Consider the following 14,380-nt stretch of genomic DNA (forward strand, 5'->3'; position numbering starts at 1 on the left):
AGCTGTAAGTAATTTCAAGGTTTTTTTCTAGTTCAGCATGCTGCTTTCAGGAAGTCAAAATCATATTTCTGTTTTACTACACCTGAGGTTCAGAAAGATTAGATAAGTTCCTTGAGGTCATAAAGTATTCTGGAGAGATCTAGAATCCAGGATTTTGCTTCATAATACAGCGTCTTTTTAGTATTCTAGCATAACAAATAGGTATCATATATGCTTCCATTCTCTTCATCCATGGGCATGGCAGTTACTGTTAAGCAATGATGACCTGCTTTCCTGCTGATCATGGAAGCAGCCTCAGAAAACATTGCATCTCATCAAAAGAGTCAAGTAATCCACTGGGCAGATGGGATAAAACTTATTTCCTGACTGTTTTGGGCTATGATTTCTTAAAGGACAAACTTGAAGAGCTCAGATTCAAGCCTTGTGACAAGAAATAGCTTCTAAGTCAAGAAAAAGTCAATCAGGTTCATCAATTGTAACAAATATACCACAGTAAGTGCATCAATTATAACAAATATCCCACAATAATAGGGGAATTGTGTATGTGGGTGAGGCTGGGAAAGGGGTATATGGAAACTTTCTGCTCAATATTTCTGCAAACCTAAAACTGCTCTAAAAAATAAAGTCTATTAATTATTTTAAAAAATCAATAGGTTAGCTGACCTAGTCCTATGGTTGATCCATATGGATCATCACCTTGTATATTTGCATATGGCCATTACTCAGGATTGTAAAGCAACTGTGATGCATGAGTCAACCATAACTCTCATTTTCTGATGACTGTATTTTGAGAATGCATTTGGAACAGGAAACCTAAATATACATCCTTCAAGTTAAACTGTCTTTGATGTGTATCCATAGTGCAAGTATTTTTTATTTGATAATGGAATGATTACCCAGGCATAATAACTGTTGTCAAAATACTTGTTTTTCTTTTAGTTTCCCTAAAATTAGCAGGCTTAAGCTGTGGATTATGGAAGGCAATATACTTCAAGTGTGTGCACTATGTTTCAAGGGTAAATAGGTCCCCTAGGAAAAGTTTAAGAAAGTGATGTTGTTTAGCTTGGCAAAGAGGAGACTAAAGGGTGTACTGAGAATTGTGTTTCAAATATGATGATCTATTAAACGGAGGACAGGAACCAGCTGTTGTTCATCTCCAGTGAGGAAAGAATAGGAAATTGACTCAATAGAAAATTTGGATTTGGGTATAATAGGCCTTCCCTAATTAACCCTACTCCTTTTCTGAACATTACCTTATCCTTCTTTCATCAGAGACTTGGGTTTTAGCATAGAGCATAAGATTCTACATATATTAACCTTCCTATTTTGTAATTCTTCCCAAGACATTTCAATTTTTATCTATCAAGAAGCATATTGAGTACCTTCCATGAGCTAAACTTAGTGTATAGGATTTATTCCCACCTCTTCAGGAGGCAACACACAGGCATGAACCATTTCCCTAAGAAACAGGTTAATAAGTATTTGTGGTCTATTTGCTGTTCTGAAACTTCGTGAGTATGAAAACAAACCTAAACTTACTCAAAATCTCTATGGTGAGCTGAGACACATTACAAACATGTCTTCTCTCTTAATTGTACCACCAACCCATCACATACATGCCCCACAGAGAACTCTTGCTCATTTCCTGAGTCCTAACATTTTAGCACATTTATCAGCCATTCACCATACTCCAAGACAAAGTATTTCTACAAGGCAGAAGAAAAATTTCAAATATCATGTCATATCTTTGTGGAATATTAATTATATCTGAATCACATCATTGAGTAAATATGCAGCAAAGCTGTTTTGTATAATGAAATAACAAAATGTATAAAATATAGACGCAAAAAAGACCTGATACATTCTCTTTAAGAGATTACCCTTCAGAGGGGAAAGAAGAAATTCTCAGGTATAAATATCCCAGTTTGATTCAGAGGCTGAGTAGACAATGGAGGTTTTCTGAAAATGTAATTCATCATTGAAAACAAAAGGAGCATCGTTGATTGCAACATCAGGACCAGAGACGAGGACATGAGGCCTTCAATAATAAGGGGCTCACATTGCCTCTCCCAAAGGTAAACCAGGAGACAGACAGGGAGTTTGGTACCCCCCACACTTAGGAATTAAATCCCATAGTAGAGGCCCATCTCAATTCAACTGGCAGGAAGACAAGAGGAGTGGCCATGATTAGAAGAGCTTTAGAAATTAGCATAAGCTTCTCCTTCTATGTATTTCTTATTTTATTTCCCTAAGTCTGTCTTCCTATAACCAATAAAACCTCTAATGTAGAAGAGATTTGTGTAGAAGTGATTTCAAATTCAGAAAACATAAGAAAGCAGGATCCACTGCCAACATCAGGCCTAGGAGAAACTAAAACCATGGGAGAGAGAAGTAATGAGTGTAGAAGCCTGGAAAGAAGGAAAGTCGCCTGAATGCATTGGCCTTTCACGAAGTGAGGGTGTTGGAGAGAGCCTGAGATGCATGGGTCTGTGCTGAGAAGCGGAAAGCCCCATATAGAGCTAGCAGAGGGGTAGAGGAAAATACAAGTGGCCTTAATATTGGGAGTGAGTGACAATTTAAGTGTAAACAAAATACTATGCAACAACAAGGTGTGGGGGAATCTTGGAAGGACTCCTTGTGAGAAGGAGCTTTTGACCAAAGGTAGAGAAACAAATTTGGCAAATAGATGTAGAGAATGGACAATTTTTGGAAGACTCTAGAGTGTTTCACCCATTCTAGAAGTATCATTTAAGGCTTCGTATAGCAGGAGATTAGGCTCGCGTGACCTTTTTAAAATTTCAACATCATTAATAGCCCTGACTGAAAATCTCTGAATAAATTAGGAGTAAAGAATTAATGAGAATGGTGGTAGATTATTTGCTTAGGTGACAAACTGAAGAATAACACCTGGGGCCTGCCCAGTGGTGCAGCAGTTAAGTTCGCACGTTCCACTTCGGCGGCCTGGGGTTCGCCGGTTCGGATCCCAGGTGCAGACGTGGCACCAGTTGGCAAGCCATGCTGTGGTAGGCATCCCACATATAAAAAGTAGAGGAAGATGAGCATGGATGTTGGCTCAAGGCCAGTCATCCTCAGCAAGAGGAGGAGGATTGGCACCAGATGTTAGCTCAGAGCTGGTCTTCCTCAAAAAAAGAAAAAAAATAATGACACCTATCCGTGTTATTGCCTGAGAACAGTTCAGTCCTAAAGCTGGGAAGGATGGTTGATAGATGAAATGTTTATATCCCAAAGTTGGAAATCTATCTGTCGTATCATTAGGCCTTACTTATAGTAAACCTGTGATGTCACAGGCAGAGATGTCTCATATGGATAGGCCCACAATCAAACAACCAATAGAAACAGGTGGCAGATGCCGTTGTCAGCACAAAGAATCCATAATCAATCTATAAATTAAAATTGGGATGACTTTATTATGAGCCAGATCTGATGACTAATTCGAGCTTCCTTCCTCAAGGAAGGAAGGGCACCAAAGAAGTGGGGTGTACAGAGTGTGTATATACCATCTTGGAAGAGCATACATCACATATTATAGGAATGTCCCTTTTATAATAGTCACAAGATTGCTTTGCTGGCACAACAGATAGGTGGTCAGCAGGTCAGTGGTCACAAGGTGAGTGGTCACAAGGTCACAGCCAAGTCAGTAATTAATCCTCAGTTTAGGGAGAGATGCTTATCCTAAAGAAATGCTGATATGGGGGAAGTTACATCCCTATCTTTAAGGACATCTTTCTTGTCTTTGGGACATAGTAAATATTTAAAGCAGATGTACAATGCATGCTTAACAGGCCATGTCAGACCCTTTTGGAAAAACAAAGTCAGACTAAATTAGTTTTAAACCGAATGGCTTCCTCATATACTCCAATATATCCTATTCCTTTTCATTTATTTATCACTGTCAAACAACTTAATCATTTTTAGAACAAATCTATTTTTTTCCGTAGCACAGAACTGTCTAATTTAATTGAAAACTGATTGATTTCTTCACTACTTTGCTTTTCTCTTTATCATTTCAGAGCATTATAAGAGGATATTTAACTGACTGTTAAGTATATGTAATTGAGCACTGAAGACTTTTTTAATCTGATTCTTATCTAGAAAGTTTACACACACACATCCTCACATACACACATGACATTATGCATTCAAAGTCACAATGAAGAACTGAAATAACTTTTACTTTATTTCTGACCTTAGAACCATTTTCTCCCAAAATGTTTTAGAAATTGTGGACAGCATATTTATCCCTCTCTAGACACGAGCATAGATTTTAGAAACTCTGAACCTTGTTCTAAGTATACACCTTGGTCAAAGAACTTGATTTAGACTCAATCTACATTTCTCTTGAAAGAATTAAGACATATGAATTAAATCAAGTTTATTCTATCTATATTGGTTGAAATTTGACAGATTAACCTTTCTTGTCCTCAACCTCAGTCAAGGTCTTTTTTTTTTTTTATGACTGATTTTAGTATGTGAGTCAATAGCTGAGTTCAAGTGCCTTCCAGTCTCCCCTTCCAGCTCCCCCAGGGTCCCTAAACAGGATCTTGTTAGCACCTGAAAAGTTTGGCACACACTAAGGCAATTAGCTTCCTTTCACACCTAAATTTACCTCCACCCCATGCAAACTTGCAGCTGTTCTCCTGCGTTTGTTACTCAAATGATCTCCCTGGTAAACACTGAATCATGAGGCTGAGGCAACAGAAGATTATTGGCCTCCTAGGGGCCCTGGTCCTGTCTCCTTAAAATATTCTCTTCACTGCCTTTACTTGGAGAGTCATTTTCCACATTTAGCTTTGGGAACTTTGAGTGTTTTCAATAATGCCTTTCAATACAATAACACTGGAAAACAAATGAACCCCTTTGAATAGTTTACTTCTAAGTGTTAGATTTTTCATTGATTTTTAACTGTTTTTGAACTGGTGATTAGCAAGTATTTACTTCATCAAAGTACTTATTTATTCAATAGTCAATGGATTAAATCACTTACTGCGTACAAAACACTGTATCTTTGCCTATGGGGAATAAAAAGTAACTGAAACTTTATTTTTACCTGCTAGATACAAAGGTAAACACAAACTATGCCTATGCACAATATAAGTAGAACAATAGCTTTTATTGTGATATTTGAGAAGTACTATGGAGTCCTCAAATGGACCCTAGAAGGTCCAGATTAAATAATGTTTTGGAGGATTGAGCCATTAAGGTTAGTCAAAGAAGAAACTGAAGTGGAAAGGTCTGGGCCGAAACTTGACATTTGAAGGTGTTGGCAGATTGTGTTGAGGTTCAAATTCAGCATCCTTTACTGAGGTGCCTGCACACCATGAGCTACACGTAGAGTAGAACATTCTGAGTAGAAGGTTGGTTGGAGTGGATTCGTTTAGGTGGAAATCTTGGCTAGTATAATGGTAACAGAACTAGACTTGACAGCAAGAATTACATAATACTCAACATAGGGAAGGATTTGCTGCTGGTGAATGTTCAATGGTGAGAAAGTACAGGAGTCAGAGCATTTTTAAGGTATAATAGTATATATGGAAAACCAAAATAGGAAACCTTGGTTATCCGAGAAAGGCATGAGGGGCCCTGAATGCCTAAGAAGGGAACCACAAGTTCAAGCCTTCCAGGGAATCTGAACAAAGAGTACTAAGCTACGGAATCAGCGACTGAATGTTACTCTTCTTGAGACATCACCACCTAAGCTCTGTCAAAACTTTGTATTTCAGGGCCACCCCTGGGGCTGAGTGTTTAAGTTCATGGGCTCTGCTTTGACAGTCCCAGGTTTCGCCAGTTTGGATCCTGGGCATGGACTCAGCACTGCTCATCAGGTCATGCTGAGGAGGTGTCCCACGTAATAAAACTAGAAGGACCTGCAACTAGAATATATGACTATATACTGTGGAGGGGTTTTGGGAGAAGAAGAAGAAGGAAAAAAAAAAAAGATTGGCAACAGATATTAGCTTAGGTGCTAATCTTTAAAAAAAAAAAGGGTTTTATTTCTATCTCTGAAGGCCTTAAAGACTGTTGGCCTAGTGTAGTGTGTCGAGTCTATAAATAGATCCTACTTGTTTACTTTTCTGTATTAAGTGAGAGAGTTAATCATGGCCAAAAACATCCTCACCATTATCCTCACAGTTCTGAGTTATAGTCCCTTCATCAAGTTTATTGGGAAAATTTCATCATCACAGTCAACATCCTCACTTTTCTCATCTACAAAGAGGGCATATTAATTTTATATGCTGTATACAAAAATTACCACACCCTTAGCAGTTTACAATAACTCACACTTATTATCTCACAGTCTTTGTGGGTCAGAAGTCTGGGCATGGTTTAGCTGGGTCCTTTCCTTTGGTTTCACAAAGTTGCGATCAAGACATCTTTTGGCCAGTTTACATTATCATCTGGTGGCTCAACTGGGGAAAAATATACTTCTAAGCTCTCTCAGTCGTTGGCATAGTTCATTTCCTTGTGGTTGCATAGGATTGAGAGCCCCAGCTTCTTGCTAGCTGTCACCTGGAGGCCTCAACTCCCCAGCAACCTGCATGTCAACTTCTCCATAGGCAGTTCACAGCATAGCAACTTGTTTCCTCAGGCTAATAGAAGAACAAGACAAGTCCACTAGCAAGACACAGTATATATAACAAAAAATAATCACAGGAGCATTACCTCATCACCTTTGCATATTCTACTGGTTAGAAATGTAGGTTATATCCACACTCAACGGGAGGAGATTATAAAAGAGCACACATACAAGGTGGTGGGGGTTGTGGGGCCACCTTAAAGTCTGTCCACCACAGAGTGGGTATGGTTTAACATTCAGAGAGTACTCAATCTTGGAAAACAAGCAATCAACATGGTTTCATCCATCACAGCCCAGCTGATCATCCCATCCATTTCATAAAGATCCCCAGAGGTAAGAAATATAGTGCTATAAAATAAAGATGGTATTGGAGGGCAACCTGTTAGGTGACTGATGAGTGATGAAGTTGCTGTTCATCGCACCATTATTTGTGGTGTGAGCTTCTGATTTCTAATCCTAGCCATGATTCAGGGTCTATTAATGATGACAGGCCTAATTTTCTTTAACTTCTTCCTCAAGTTTCAAAATGTAGATGATTATATACATCAATCTTAGAAGGGCAGTATGAGATTTTAGCATGTAAAGAATTCACCCCAATTTTGTGTAGAAATGCTTTTGAGTAAGAATTCAGCAGAAAGCAGCATAAATCTTTAAAGAGCTGGTGGAAAACACTGCTGGGGAGGAGATAGAGTTCTAATTTAATATAGAGAAGGGAAGGCAAAGGGGTGATTTAATTGCAATCTACAAATACAGGAGAAATCTTTATAAGAAACAAACTATTTCGCATATTCAAGGGAGCCCAAACTAGATTAAGTTAAGGAAATAGGATTTTTTGTTTAGCCAACACGTTTTTGTAAAGGCTTTGAAGAGATTCTACAATCTTATCTAGGTGGGCTTTAAAGCTAAAATTGGTATGTGTTTAATGATGAATTGGAAAAGTCCTTGACTTTTATTTTCTTTTCATGGATCCCATTTATTAAATATACATCACCTAAAAATATAAACTTCCTTCTAAAATAAAGAATTAAGCAATTTTTAGTTCCTTAGTCAATAAAAAGGTGGATTGTTCTGAATTTTGATAATATGCTTATGTTAGTTAGTTTGAAGAGTTATATCACACTAACCAAGGAAGGAAGTTGAAGATAGAAGAGTATAAAGGTACTCAAATTAGGTCTGGCTTTTTTGTTTGCATCAGTGCAACATTGAAAGCTATGACTATGCTTATTTATGAGATAAATAACCATCATTAACAGGCTTATGTAGAGCTAAAAAAAATCATAAATTTCAACAAACACAAATAGAAAGAAAGGAAAAACATCCAAACTGGTTTTTCACCAGACTGATTGTCTGGTAAGTGGTAAGACTGTTAAATCTCAGATAATGCTTAAATATTATGGACTCTAACTGGGAAGGTCACCAAGTCCAATTTTGTAGCATATGCATGATTCACCTCAATACCCTTGACAGATTTTCACCCATATTCTTCTGGAATCTTTTCATTGACTAAAATCTCAACTCGTCCTCAGTTAATTGGTTTCATTGTTGCATAATGAGAAAGTTCTTTCTTATCTTGATCCTCATTCTTTTTCATAGGACTATTGTCTGTTTTCTGGAGTAATACATGGTGACTATTTTTTGCTTCAATATAGACAACCCTTCACATTTGTGAAGATGGCCACTAGGATATTGCCTTAATATTCTCTTTCTTCAGTCATCATCTACAGGTCTTTAACTGTTTAATTTATTAAGCAGCCTTGCGTTCTTCCAGAAGCTTTCCCAATGTCTGATACTGTATATACTAGAAAATAGATGAGATCATAATGGGCCCAAATCCTTAGCTAGATATGGAGGGAGTGTTGGTTTGCCTATGAATTTAACTCCATAACCAGTTGCTTAATCAGTTCATCACAAAGACACAAACTGGTTCATAAAACAACAGATGAGTGAGCACACAATAAAATCTAAGCTGCAAAGGCCATTAAACACTAGAGATATATCGTAGAGTAGAACTTGCTTAGGTAAGAATTTCCTGCCAGTGCCACGCCATGATGATTAATGCATGCATATGTGAACTTTATGAAAAAGATAATGAATTGATTGTGTTCTTAAATGATGCCGTTTTAGACCTGTTTGGCTTCTTCTCCTCCCTCTGGAATCAACTGACCACACTCTGTTAGTTTAAACAAATGAACATTTAATGTTGGCCATTCTGCGAACCAAGTTGGGGAAAAATGGAATCATTTATCAAAGGAAAAAGAAAAACATAATAATGAAGTGGTTTCTATGCTGGGAAGAAGGTGAAGACCAGTCATTAGTGAGAAAGAGAGGCTGCCACAGTTTCTGATTAAAGATATAAGAGAAGCATGCCTTAGAACTGCTTTCATACTTTGGTTTCTCCTGACTCTAGTCACATCAGAAGTCTTTCTCTCTTCTTCCTCAAACACAACCTTCTTTGGCAACTTTAATTTTAATACTAGACTCTGTAAACACACCTGCATCTTCTTGGTAGTCATCTACTAGATTGTGAATGATAGTAAAGGTAATCAGGGAATCTATAAGTAGAAAATGCAGCTTGAGGGCCATTTGTGATAATAGAACATCTTAGTCATATAACTATCATTTAACATCAATCTATTAACCACCTGATATTTAGTGTACTTACACACATAATACATTTTATTTGTAAATATATACATTTTATATATATATATATATATAATGAATTCTGAGTGTTATGGTAATGAGATCTGTAGATTAAGAGAAAGGAAAGAGCCATCATTGTTGGATAAGTATATTGAAAAGTAGTCCTAAGAGGCAGAGAAAGAAACCAGTCCTGTTTTTTCTATGTGATTTCATCGTTTGTTTACATTATTTGGTTATTTATGATCATGCTCTCTTAAAGCCAGCATGAAATTAATTATACATATAAAATAATATACATTATATATTCTTATATATCAATATAATTATATACATAATATAATATATATTATACAAACACATGCATAATTGATGAATAGTCACAAATCTTTTCCTGATAAAGAACTACTAGTAGACAGAAATTTTCACTCTAATATAGTCATTGCACGCACATTCTGAGTGTGACAAGAAGGATCAGGTGAATGGATGGGGAAGGGTACATTGAGAGGTGAATACAACTTCAAGGCTTTTTTCATGGTAGGTAATGTCATATCACCTGCAGCTGAGCAAAAATGGTAGACATAGAAACTCCCTTGGAAAATTTTCTGAGGTTTATTATGTATGGAACACTTGTTATGTGCCATTCACATATTTCCTGGGTGTAAATCCACTTGAATGCCAACTCCAAAGCCAAGTTTAGGCCCTTTAACTATGGACGTATCCAGGTCTTGCCCTACTGCAGGTGTTAAAGGAGGGAGGGAGCTAAGCTCTGGGCTAAGCTGGGAGAAGGTGTTTGGTGTTTATCATACATACAAAGAGCAAAGAAAGTGTTGAGTATCGTTTAGAGGGAAAATTTAGTAGAGCAGTAGTGGGAAAACATTAATATTAACTAAATTAATAAAGCCAAGGGAAGCTAGAACTTGGAAAAGGCAAAAGACAACAAATAAGGACAGAAAACTAGCAAAACTGTTTGAAGTTCAGGAATGAGGGTATCCAAATACATAAAATAAATCCCACTGGGTGATGTCAGAACTCTCTGTCAGAACTGCCACAGAATATGCGCCTGTGCCTCCTTTATGAGCAACCAGCCAGTTCTTACTGGGATGTGACAGATTTTTAGAGAAACTAAAGAAACCAAATGGATTTTAAAGAATCCTACTTATACCTCCTTGTGGGGCAAGTTTTAATATCTGCTTCTTTATCTTTGACATAATACTCACGTTCATGTAAATTGAGTATAAAGACAAAATACAAGGGAAGAAAACAATAATATATATTAAAAGATGTTTACAACTATATTTATAATAAGAAAATATTGGAAACTCTTTATATTTAACAAAAAGGAAAATATCTACGAAAATTATGGCAGGCCGCAATGCAAATTTCAAGACTGATACATTTAAAGTCTTTGTTACAATATGAAAAATATTTTCACCTAGTATAAGAAATTGTTAAAATATGCTTTCTTTTCTCCCTGAGACTATTTCTTAAACGAATAGAGTAACATTTACTACATCATGGTTATTGTAGATTTTCTTCCCATAAAAAATTTGAAATTTCTTGTTAGCAGAGATAACGTCTTACTCATCTTTCTGTCTCTCTTCTAGGACCGATGCTATGTCTGATACACTGGACTAAATTGAACAGTTGAAACTGCAGGAAATGAAAAGCGTTATGTTATGGTAGTGGGAATCTTATTTTTACTTCTAAATTTTATTTTATTTTTATTGTATTCTGTTGAAAACTATATAGTTATGTTTCTTGCTAGTCTCTCAAGCTTATTCATACAAGCAGTCAGAGGAGAAAGTTTTTTCCAGGGATGTAATCCATCCTTTATTGGTCTCCAGGAGATGGAGTTTGCTCAAGGATTGATCATCTTTTGTTCCCTTGGAAGACCCATTCCGTTAGCATTTTTACTGCTACACTCAGATGGCATATGAGGGAAGGAGGGGTGAGCGATAAGAACCAAAAGCACTAGGAGAGATTTTCTGCTGGGCATGAGGAGCATGCAAGAAAGACAAAGAAGCTTATGTTTCTAATCTGAGGTGGAGGTCTTTAGGCAGCAGGTCTCTTGGTCCTTTCAGGCTTTCCCAGTACCAATTTGTTAAGCTTCTCTCTAGCCCTGCTGCCCGGTTCAGCTCTACCGTGTCTCCTTGACTCAAGAGGGCCCGTCCATAGCAACTGCAGTCTCCCAGTGGTTGTTTTCCCCTTTCTGGATTCAAGGATTGCCTCAGCTCTCAATACCAAGACTGCTTCTACTTCTTCGACTTTTTTTGATTTCTCAAATGACTTGAAAGAAAGTCCAGAATTCTGTCATTTTACATTTGCATCCCAATGTACCTTAGATATGTAACGTCAATAATTATTCTTCTATCCTCCAAGGGAAGAAAATAGTTGTTCCCCACAGAAGTTATAGAGGAAACTCCCACTACACTGTACTGTCATATCAGATAATCATTTAATCACTGACTAAATCTAAGACACTGAGATCAGAGGATTCAAGAACTCTGGGAGACTTTAAAAACCTTTCCAAATTAAGCATTTATTGTTACTTCATTGCTCCCTTGCTACTTAATTTTCCTGAGTCTCATTTTAGGAGAAATTTGCTCCTTTAGCCTTGCACACTTCATCTCAATCAATACGCTATTCTCCCTAGAGGTCCCAAATTATTCTTTTCAAATGTCTTTTTTATCTACCCTTGGAAACAACACAAGCAAATGGAGTTTGACTTCCAGCTGTCAAATCAAGTGTTGAGGCAAACCCTGTGAGCGTGAATCACTCGATCTTGCCTTGTTCAATCTGGGTAATGTGGCACAGTCCCAAGAATTCTCCTCTACCACCAAGAGAGAGAAAGGAGTAAAAGACAAATGGGTATAATTTCAAAAAGTTGGATAATTAATTTTTCTCTTTCAATGATGCATTATTCAATTGATGCACAAAATAGTAGCTAAATAGTGAATCCTCATTTATGTTCCTAGGATTTCTTTGGTAAGTCGGGGTTAAGATTTGGAAATAGGTTATTTTAAGTGGGCCACCTTGTTATTGCAGTTAAGCATTGAACTTGGACCTCCCTGTAATTCCAACCCTGGGAATATGTACCCGGAAAATGTGGTAAGAAGATTTCTGTTTCCTTTATGGACTAAAACTTCTTGGTTGAGACAGGTTAATATTCAAAGTAGAGGATATTGTTCACATTGTTGACTCGATATAAGGAGGTCTGTTTTCAAGGCAGTGGCATTCTGGAGATCCTCATAGTCCTGAGGATCATTATAAATGTGTTACTTGTATGTTGGTTTATGTTGTCTCTGTTCAAAACAAAACTCTACTTCCTTTTGGGTCTGATTTCAAGGTAGTTTAATGAATCTTTCACATATACACATTTGTGTTTTGTTTTATAGTTGAGCCTAATAGATTACGTTTCCCCTTATTTGAAGACCCAATCTCTCTATTTTCTGTATAGCTTCCAGAAGATCCTATGCTGTGTAGTGCAAGGCAAACAAACAAACAAAACGCCTGGATTTTGCCCTGATGCTGGGTGTGTAGTGGCAGTGATGATGTTGTTGGAAGTTTGTAAAACCATAATGCCTGACCACGTTCAGAGACGTTACACAGATATGTTTTGTGTGCTTTCCACGGTACATTCCATTTTTTTCAAAGATGGTAAGACAGGGACAGCAGCTCTTTATTTTCCATCCTCCACTGTCTGAAATACTCAGACTCCATCAAAGCACACCTTGGGCTCCACCTCCCACATTGTGTTCCCCACTGGTGCCAATCTTCCAGCTAACTCCATTTCCCCTTTGTAAACGCTCGATGTGCTGACCTATTTAAAAATATAACTCAGGTGCCTGGCGAACCATGATGCCTGCCAGCTCTTCAGATAAAGAGGATCCACTTATTAATCTGCTCTGTCTCCATCTGCCTGCTCAATTGGGATTGACTGCTTGCTGTCCAGACTGATACCAGGGAAATCTGATTGAGGACAAGAATGTCTTTGTACATTTCCCCCACTGATACAGCACAACAGGTCTGTTGCAGCCAGGGAGTTAAGCTGATGTGACATGATGTCAGATGGCCTGCCATTGTACGTCAGAAATTAAAAAGAAAATATTCTTTCAAACTGGAATTCCTTATGTGATTTTTATTTCCCTGGGCTTTGAGCAGATTGAGTATTGAATTGCTTGACTGGAGCCCATGGATAATTTAATACCTGCAACATTCGTCCCCGGGTGAATTTCAGCCACATCTGACTTGTTCAGCATGGCGTCTCCGTCCCAACCATTTCATGGAAATCTTGTAAATATTGATTGATGAAATCCCAAAGAAATACTTTTTCTAACTCTGATTCTGAAATACTCTAGGAGAGACTTAATATCTATTAAGTCCTACTACTCCACATCTAGTGGTGTAAGAAGTAAGTAAAAGTTGGGGGCAAAAAAAGTGGTGTGATTTGATCCCTTAAACTAGGATTGAATAAAAATAACAAGAAAATAAATAAGCAAGAATAGCAAACAAATAAGCAAATAAATAAGCTCAAACCACAACAAAGGAATCAAAATATTATTAATTATTTCTTGGGAAGCTTTTGTAGTCAATACCCAAAATGAGGTATTGGCTACATAATGCTAACTATTCAGAAGAATCTAAACATAGTGTATGTATGTATGATTCTCAAACACTAAATGGTTAGCATCCCATATGCAAAATATCCAGTTTTTAGTATGTGGTCGTGCTTTTGTTGAAAAGGTAGAAGTGGGCTTAGGTTGCATCTACAATCAAAACTGAATGACATAAAATTTCTTTAAAAATTTATTAATAAAAATCAAGAGAGAAAAGAGACACACAAGTAAGAGTGAAAGATGTTACAGGAATTTATGTTTAGTAACAAGGAACAAAATATTATCACTTTCTCAATATTCAGCTTTACTCTTTAGTCAAGGCTAATCATTTGTTAATTTGTGTAAGCTCCAGTGTTTAAAAATTCACATGTGAATGAAATGTGTGGCTGATCCTTACTCTTTATTATAAATTAAACGGTATGAAATGCAAATACTATTGAAAAAATAAAATCTCATTGATTCAATGTAAATGACACTGAATAAATTAATAAATTGGCCTCTCTTTGATAGTCACTTGTGATGAGAT

At 37.0% G+C, this 14,380-nt stretch overlaps 1 long non-coding RNA gene across 1 annotated transcript; it reads left to right on the top strand.

The window, feature by feature from the left end:
- The first annotated feature begins 201 nt into the window (after positions 1-201).
- LOC139084927 (uncharacterized) lies at positions 202-13,318 on the top strand. The gene is made up of 3 exons (XR_011542866.1): positions 202-492; positions 10,843-10,917; positions 13,080-13,318. It is a non-coding gene; the product is annotated as an uncharacterized lncRNA (long non-coding RNA).
- The last annotated feature ends 1,062 nt before the right edge of the window (positions 13,319-14,380 follow it).

The sequence above is a fragment of the Equus przewalskii genome, chromosome 7, assembly GCF_037783145.1.
Source record: "Equus przewalskii isolate Varuska chromosome 7, EquPr2, whole genome shotgun sequence".
Lineage (NCBI taxonomy): Eukaryota > Metazoa > Chordata > Mammalia > Perissodactyla > Equidae > Equus > Equus przewalskii.